The sequence below is a fragment of the Hibiscus syriacus genome, unplaced genomic scaffold (genome assembly GCF_006381635.1).
Source record: "Hibiscus syriacus cultivar Baekdansim isolate YM2019G1 unplaced genomic scaffold, ASM638163v2 tig00110959_pilon, whole genome shotgun sequence".
Lineage (NCBI taxonomy): Eukaryota > Viridiplantae > Streptophyta > Magnoliopsida > Malvales > Malvaceae > Hibiscus > Hibiscus syriacus.
Window position 1 is genome coordinate 82,082 of NW_024062934.1, and position 9,700 is coordinate 91,781.

General features: G+C 35.1%; 1 pseudogene; it reads right to left on the minus strand.

Annotated features, from left to right (window-relative positions):
• Window positions 1-2,766: 2,766 nt before the first annotated feature.
• Window positions 2,767-4,900, minus strand: LOC120148451 (annotated as a pseudogene).
• Between the last annotated feature and the right edge of the window lie 4,800 nt (window positions 4,901-9,700).

A 9,700-nucleotide genomic window follows, 5' to 3' on the forward strand; every position in this document is an offset into this window, starting at 1 on the left:
TTAAGATCGGACACCGGGCTGCCACACGACGCTAATGCATCACATATCTCTTTGATCTGAGAAATGTACATGCGCATCCCTAAGTCCCCTTGATGAACTGCCTTAAGCTGATAGTGCAAGTTCATCACTACCGTCGTAAATTTACAAGCAAAAATCTTGTTTATAGTGTTTCATACCTGTGCAGCCATTTCTGCCCCCCACTAGATGCGGCGACAAAGATGGATTAAGCGTAGATAACAGCCATGACGCCAAGGCAATGTCTTGGGCCACAAAGACCTCGTGATCTTCATTCTCAGCAACCGTTCCATCTTCCAGTACAACCGTCGCAGGCGGAGGAGCAATCGAACCAGATAGCAGCTTCTCAAGACGATGACTTCTCACTGTTAACATCACTTTTTATTTCCACAATAGGAAGTTCTGATCGTCTAAAATGACGCTACATCATTTTTTGGTGAACCCTTTCGAAGCAAGTCCCAAGTAGTCAGAACTGCTCACAACACCACTAGGGAGTGGAGAGATTGGAGGTGTCATAACAGCGATGTATACTCAGCTGACAACGAACAGATCTTCACCATGGCATCTGATACCATGTTGTAGTTCATGCTAGAACTTATCAAAATGTTAAAGAAAGTAATCAAAACTTGATATTCATCAAAGAAGTACACCATGCTTTTATACAAGAAGGCTTGTATAACAGCCTTAACAAACTTAGCTAACAACCTCAAAACCAACCTCTAACAGCTATAACTATCTAACTAATCACTAACTAATCCACACAGCTCACATGCATACAGCTACCAACCATGCACATAGCATGTACACATGCACTTATACTTCAACATATATTCTAGAGATATGACTGTTTGTCTCCTATATTTCCAGTTGTACTTAAAATGTGTCAATCCGATGTCGAAAACTCAAGATACGTTCATTTTAGCGTATGTAGAAATTCCTATACGCGATTAATATGAGATTTTATAATATTATGAATCATCAATATTTTTATTGATTATTATTTGTAATATAATTTAATATAGGATGCTATAATATCTTTTAGGATTATATTTATTATTTTATTATGAATTAGAATCAAAACATGTTTAGTTTATTATTATTTTATTCATTAGTTGCTCAAGACTTTGGAACTTCTCTCCTATATAAAGGAGACTCCATTCACTATTGTAAATTATATTTCTTTGGAATAACAATACATCGTGAGAATGTTTTTTCAAGTGTTGATTGTCTTGTGTCTTCGAAGTATTCGTCATCATTAAGTTTTTCAAGTTCTTTGTGAGGGAGATCTTTACATTTCGGTTTGCCTTCTCATTGCGAGTAGGGGTTGGTTAGAGCCGATTATCGAGTTTGCCTAGTCAATTGTAGTTATGAGGGTTCGTAGGACAACTATTAAGTTTGATTGAGTCTAGACTCGTAGGCTTGATTCTTCAACTACGAGCAATGTTCAATACTATGTTGTCATCCCTTATCAAATATGGACCTTAAACTTTTTTTACACTCAATTTGGTCCTTAAACAAAGTTTTTTAATAATTTAATTTTTTTAGTATTTTTATATTTAATATCTTTATAATTTTTAAATTTTTATAAAATATTAATTAAGTTCTTAAAATTTTTAAAATAATTGATTATGTCCTCAAACTTAGTAAAAAATCAATTAAGCCCATATATCACATCATCATCCATTATATACTACCACAACAACATTGTGAACTATCACATCGATATTGTATATTGCTATGTAAACTTTGTGAACTATCATGTAAGCATCGTTATGGATAACGTTTAATTCCATTAGTCAGAGGGTTAGATTATTTTTTTTCTCAATTTAAGGGTCACATTGAGTGTATAAAAAGTTATAGGGTTACACTAATTTTTCACTAGAAGTTTTAGGGTTTTAAATACCACTAAACATATTTTTATTTTAACGACACTTTTCTATCCTCTTGTTTATAACAATATTTTTAGTGTTTTTTTAATTTAATTGATGTCTAATATGATTTAATATTATATTCTTATTATAAACTAAAATATTTGTTATTATAAAATTTCTTATCAATTTTATTATTTTATATTTTCATAACTCAAATAATAAAATTATGTAATAATTTATGTAATAATTATATTTTAATATAGTTATTTAATAACTATTTTTTATTTTTATTTTAATAAAAATACCAAATATATTTTAACTATTTTTATTTCTGAAATCATGTTTTCATTTATATTAGCTAAACATATTTTCTAATTTTTAAAAAACTGAAAATGAAAATTATTTTCTAAAAATAAAAACATAAAATATTTTTTAGAACCAAATGAGTAAGATGATATACGAGTCATATTTTCTAGAACCAAACGGTCATATGATATATGGGTCATATTTTCTAGAACCAAACGTGTCAGATGATGTAATGATTTTAAACTTCCTATAAGATATTCGCCCTTTATTTGTAGTGTAAGTCAAAATCATATTAGTATCACATCATATTCTGCTTTCTTCCCCCGTAATTCATGGCGATGCTTTATGTGTAAATACTTTCCTTAACTTGTAAGATAACGTGAAATTGGTTCTCTTACCACTGTAGACAAGTGTTGAAGTTGTTGAATCTTTAAGTACCTACAAGATCTTGTAAGGACTACCCTGGAATCTGAACCGTACTATCAAATACTCATACCTTGGTACCAAGGTTTAAGACAAGTTCATTCTTTTCTTTCAGCACACCATTCATCGATCAAGCCAGCGAATGTGTAAATTTAAGTACGATTGGTGAAATATATTTGATTATCAGATTACCAATAGACAACAGTCATGCCAACTCTATAGCATTTGTAATTTTGTATAACTACGGATTATAAAACATCAAACATGACACAATATGCGATACTTCAGAGAAGCTAAGCAAACAGAACCTTTGCACTCGAGGGTGTCAAGTCAGATAAACGTTCCGGGGCATCGATTACATGCCACCGAACACCGAACCTCCTCTTCTCGGAGCTGCCTGTTTGATTCGGGCATGAAATATAGCCCACAGAAACATGAAGGTTGCGACCCACAACATATATTCTGTTATCACATGAACTGACAGCAAAAGGTTTGCATATCTGCTCTGGTAATGGTGGACCATCTATTGCGTCCCAGGAATCACTGTCTGGATCATAAACCTTAAGCTTCATTCTTTCAAGCTCAGAAACCACAAATAAGTGCCCATGGACCACCACACTCGAGCCAGTCCAGCCTTCTCTCAATCCCACAGCCATACTCTCCCAGCTATTAGTTATCGGATCATAAACCTGACCCCTAGGAGAAACGAAGAATGGCCACAGCCAGCCTTCTGTCACAAGAAGCTTACCATCGAGAACTGCTGAATCATACGATGCCATATTTGTCCCCATGCTTGCAATGGGATCCCAACTCCCCTTTGAAGGATCTAAAACCTCAGCTGAATCAAGCTCAAATAGATCCCCACTGTTTCCACCAGCTACATATATCATACTTTCGATCACTTCACTTGCAAAAATGATCTAGCGGTATTCATATTATTCATCACAGTCCAACGGTTTTTTTGGATCTCATACTTCAACACCAAGTCAAGGGGGCAATCAACATCAGAGACCATACCCCCGCAAACAAAGAGAGCACCCTCATGAGGAATCGAAACACATCCAAAACCATGGGGACAAACTTTGTCTTTGCATGGCATTGCCGGAATTGTATGCCAAGTAAAGTGGGTAAGATCAAGAACCTGCCATTGTATTTTCCCAGTGCATTTGTGGAAGGCCAATACAAATAGCCAAGTGTCTTTGAAACCTAATTCCTTCCTTCGGGTGAAAAAACGCTCTTTATTCCCTAGCAGAAGATGCCATCGCTTGCATACGGCTTTGCAAGCTGCAAGACTCTCAACCGGAAGCCGAAGGAGACAATTAAGGGCCACATCATCAGGAAGACCTGGAATAACAGGTTCTCCTTGAAGACACGACTCATACTCTGATGAGGGATTCAACAATGAAGATGGAACCACAGCTAATCTAAATTTTGGGGACAATGTCATCTGAGAATCCCCTAGCTTAAGGACAGGTGCCTGCTGCGATGACAATCGAACCCTTTGCATCTTGCTCTCAAAGCACAACAATATGAATACTTGAAGTCCACCCAAAGGATCTTGTTTAAGCTAGGAATTTCCTGACGTTATTTTTCATCAAATGGATTCACTTGTGAATCGAAGAACCTAAACATCCAAATCCCAATCCAAACTTCAAAAATCCTATTCCAAGTTGGTCGCTCGATAAGGGAGAATTGTTTTTCACTGAAATTTGCAGATGCGCACCTGAAAAAAAAAACACGTTTCCCCTTTTACACAAATTCATTCAAGACTTTACAGTAATTCACCAATAATAATCTCTGAATGATCCAAATTTCAATTCCTATGCACCAAAGATAATAACTTTAACACTCTCTTTATGTATACAATTTGGCCCATGGAGATACAAATTAGAGAAATCTAAATAAAACAAAAATCATGTCAAGGTAGAAAATTATATCGAGAAAACAAAAAAAAGCGAAAAGTAAACTTTTGCTCCCAATCCAACAAGAAAACCATAAATCGATTAAAACGGCATCATATATCTAAAAAAAATGAAGTATTTAAAACCAGCAGAAACTTATGATTCACAGAAGAGGCTAAACCCAGAAATATCTTATCCTATCTAACTTAAAAACAAACCAGATAGCTTAAAAGAAGAAGAGAAGATATTAAAAACTGAGACTTACAAAGAAGGAATTTTGTTGAATGGTTGGCATAAAAGATTGCGACTTTTGATGAGATTTACCGCTGGTTTTAGCATGAAAGATGTCCCTGCCAAATTCACTCCCCTATTCCAGTATTCTCTTAATACCAAATGTATAAAATATAAACTATTAATAATAATAAAAATATTAAATTACACAATGATTTCCGGTGGGAGAGAAAGGATTGATGCTGATTCTGTCATAGGCCCATTTAAAATCACGCGCTAAAGAAGGAGTTCCCCGCTGGTGAGAAAATAAAATAGGCAGTATGTTGAACACGCGCTTCTAACTGCGGGTGTCGGAATTTAAAACCGTTACTGTAGGTGAAAGTACAGTTGTTAGAGGTCTGGATTACCGGTCCAAATCTAAAGATAAGTCAGAAATTTGGGAGGAGAGAATTATGGTAAAATATTATGTTTGAATAAAAAAAATGGATAAAAAATCAGTATGTTTGAAATTAAGGTTGTAAATGAGACGAGACAGATCCCGAGCTACTCGATATTGATTCGGTCAAAACTCGATTAATACTTGAATCGAATGAACTCGACCCTAGCTCGAACTCGACTCGAGCTCGAACTTGACTCGAATTCTTAACGTGCTAAAACGAGCTACTTAATACTCGACTCGAAAAGCTTGCGAGCTACTCGAAAAATATAATATTATAATTTTAGATTTTTTTAAAATTACATTATTAAAAATACATTATTCATAATTATAAAATTTTAAAAATATATTTTTAAATGTAATATAAGATTTTAGGATGTTCAGATTCGAGTTTGAGTTCGAGCTTGAATCAAGTTCGAGCTTGAATCGAGCTCAAAATCGAGCTTCAATCGAGCTCCTGAAATTTTTTGAGTTCGAGCCTTTTCGATTTCGAGTCGAGTTTCAATATTATATTTCGAGTTCGAATTGAGCTTAATAATTTTTAGTTCGTGAGTTTTCGAGTCGAGTCGAGCTTAATTTTAAACTTTTCGAGTTCGAGTCGAGCTCAATAATTCTCAAGCTCGACTCGGTTCGTTTATAACCCTATTTGAAATACACGTTGAATTTAAATTAAGGATAAATTAAACTTGACTTTATTTTAAGAAATAATAATTTTTTATTTAAATAAATATTAAAAAATTTAACTCCATTTAAAAAAATTTGTATAAAATTTAAATTATAAAAAATAATTCAATTAACTTGACATAAAAAGAAATTTAAATTATTTTAAGAAATATTTGTTTTGCGATCATGGATAGTTTCCTCACTTCGTTTAACTCTGATTTGTGATTTGTCGATGATCTTTATTTTGTAGTTTGTTTGCCAATGCAGTCAGATTTATTCGTATCTTTATTTTGTTCGAGCATTTTAACTAGGTTTTTAACATTTTTCTTCTTTAGTCCTTGTGTGATATATGTTGCTAATTTTTTATCAATAGTTATATAAATTCTATTTTTAATAAAATTAGTGATATTTTATAAAAAAATATATATAAAAATTAAAGATTTTATCTTTATTCTTCTAATCACTATTGTGAAATAAAGTCAAAATATTATCAAATATTTTATTATCTTTTTGTAATTCGTTTATCGATGCAGTCAGATTTGTTCGTATCTTTATTTTGTTCGAACATTTTAGCTAGGTTTTTAACATTTTTCTTCTTTAGTCCTTTTATGATATATGTTACTAGTTTTTGTATTAATAGTTATATAAATTCTATTTTTAATAAAATTAGTGATTTTTTATTAAAAAAATTATAAATTAAAGATTTTATCTTTATTCTTCTAATCATTCTTGTGAAATAAAGGCTATTTTCCCGGTATATCACCGGTGATCGGTATTATTACCGATCTAACACCGGTCAGACTATATTTCCCGATCTAACACCCTTAGCAGAAAAACGCGTCCCCTGCACCGCGCTATATGCTGATTTGGTGCCACGTGGGTATAGTGCGCCTCCTGCCCCGCGATATACGGTGATATGGCGCAATAGCGCGCCCCCTGATCCGCGCTATACGCCACGTAGAGGTATAGCGCGGATCAGGGGCCGCTCTATACGTCGAAATTATATTTAACGCGGTCTCTGATCCGCGCTATATCTTTTATCTGAATAATTACATATAGCGCGGTGCAGGTACCGCACCTTATATGCTTATAAATACACTCTTCCGGCTTACATCTCCTCGCATCTCTCCTCTCTTATAAATTAATACAACAATTCCATCAACGAGTAATAATTCTCGCAATCTTCTCAAATTTGATTTAGAAGTTCGTGCGATTTTTCGTTATAAGGTAATTTTGTTATAATTTTTTAATTATACTTATTGTTTATTATCATTATTTGAAAAAATATTATACTAATTATTTTTAATTAATTTTTATGTTTGTAAAATTGAAAAGCGGGAGCATATGTCGAAATAGTTTTGCGGTGCAGGTAATAATATAAAATTATATTATTTAAATTATTTACGTTGATGCGTAAAAAATTTATTGTGTTATATTTTCGTTCATATATAATTTATTTAATCAGGTTTGTTTAAGTTATTTTTTTGCAGATATAATATTGCCGCACTTTTAAACTCAAAGAATGGCACGACTTTCAGCTATTGTTTATTATGATGGTGAAATTCGAGAAGATGAAACCGGCGTTGTTTTTGTATCAAATGAGCATGTTAAAATATCATTCAAGAGAAACATAACTCTTGAGGAGCTAATAACGAAGATTTCGAGGAAGATTCATGTTGGAAGTAACAGAAGAATGTCGTCGTTGCAGTACAGATTTTCAACATCATTGTTGCCATTAACTTATACAGCGTTCGAACTTTCGAACAATGATGATGTTCAAATGATGGTTGAAGCTCAAAGTAATTATTCAGATGCCGCTATTGAGATGTATGCACATTTTGTTCAAGTACGTGCTGTTCGGGGTCAATCTTTAAGCTCACACTATGGGCTGGCTGAACAAGTTGATCAAGTTGACAGCCCGACTACAATAATGTGTAATGATTTTAATGCCATAATGTGGAGACATTCATCCGCAACTCCTTACGATATGTATCGAGGTGGGTCCACGAATAATCCGTATGGCAACATCGCGTCCAGTTCAAGGGGAAGGCATTCATCTGCAAATTTCTTTGACCATATAGAGATGCCATCGACACAACCATCTGTGCAGTTTTCATTTGACACGATGGCTTCAAGCTCCAGGGGAAGGCATTCGACTGCGAGCTTTTTCAATCTCAATGTCGATATGTCTTCCAGTTCAAGGGGAAGGCGTGCAAGTAGTAAGTTCTTCGACCTAAATGTGGAGAGCATGGAGAAACCATCATCTCCACCAGAAGAACCGCTTCGTGAGCCTGGTGCGGATGGTGCTGAGACTGGACTATTCATTCACTCAGAATCACCGCAATTCAACTCCGATGATGATGAAGTTCCAGGAAATGTGGCACAAACTGACCCTCCTGCACACATATATGAAGTTAATTATGGTGCAATATACGGGCCAGAATTTGCGGTATGCCTCATCTCGGTGACTATGGATATTACTCATCAATAAATAATGGTGAGTTATCTTTAGGCATGGAGTTTTCAAGCAAAGAAGAAGCGATGATGGCTATCAAAAATTACAATATCCGTAATTCTGTTCAGTCCAGAGTCAACCGATCGACGACCGAAAAATATGTATACTATTGTGCCTGATGCGAAAACGGATGCAATTGGATGGTTCGCGTATCGAAAATGAAGAGTAAAAACAACATATGGGAACTAACAGTATACAACGGTCCTCACACATGTTGTGCTGGAGGGGTCAACCAAGATCATCCAAACTTGGACTCTGAAGTGATATGTCAAGCCATCATGCCTATGGTAAAAGCAAGCTCTCATATAGCTGTTGCAGTGTTGATTTCAGCTATACAATCCCAGTATGGGTACACCGTCTCCTATAAAAAAGCTAGGTTGGCAAAACAAAATGACATTGTCAAACTTCATGGCGAATGGGATGCATCTTACAACGAACTTCCAAGTTGGTTTAGGCTGGTGCGGACGTTGAATCCTGGGACAATTGTGGACTTTGAAACCTCCTATGCATACCATAATGATCGAGTTCTTCGCGATCCATGCCAATTCTACCAGGTTTTTTGGAGTTACCCACAGTGCGTTAATGCTGCCAAATACTGCAAGTCTGTGGTCCAGATCGACGGGAATTTCTTGTATGGAAAATATAAGCAAGTTTTATTATTGGCAGTTGTCCAAGATGGCAATCGCAACATTCTTCCAGTTGCTTTTGCTCTTGTCGAAGGAGGAGATACAAATTCTTGGACTTTTTTTCTCCAAAATTTATGTGCACATGTTATCACGAGGGAAAAAATTTGTGTCATTTCAGATCGCGGAGCTGGGATCAAAGCAGCAATGGAGTCTTTGGGTCCAATGTGACAACCACCCTTTGTCCAACATAGGTATTGTCTCCGACACATTGCTGCGAACTATCATGGAATGTACAAGAAGAATGATGAGCGTCAATTAATTGTGCGCATGGGTAAGTGAAAGCAAGTTAGTAAGTTATACATTTTTTGATCATTTTAATTTTGTAAAGAAAACAAGTTAGTAAGTTATACATTTTTTGATCAGGTTACGAACTACTTTCTCGAACGTTTGAATAAATGCTTCAAGATTTACGGGCGAAGAACGAGGAAGGATACGATTACATCAACCTCATCGATAAATAAATGTGGACGAACGCATATGATGGTGGATATCGATATGGACATATGACGACCAACTTGGCTGAGGCAATCAATTCAACCTTAAAGGGTGCACGTCACTTACCTGTAGCGGCTTTGGTAAAAACTACATATTTTCGTTTGGGGGCGCTTTTTGCGAAGCTCGGGAGACAAGCTCAAACTTGGATGTAAGGCGGG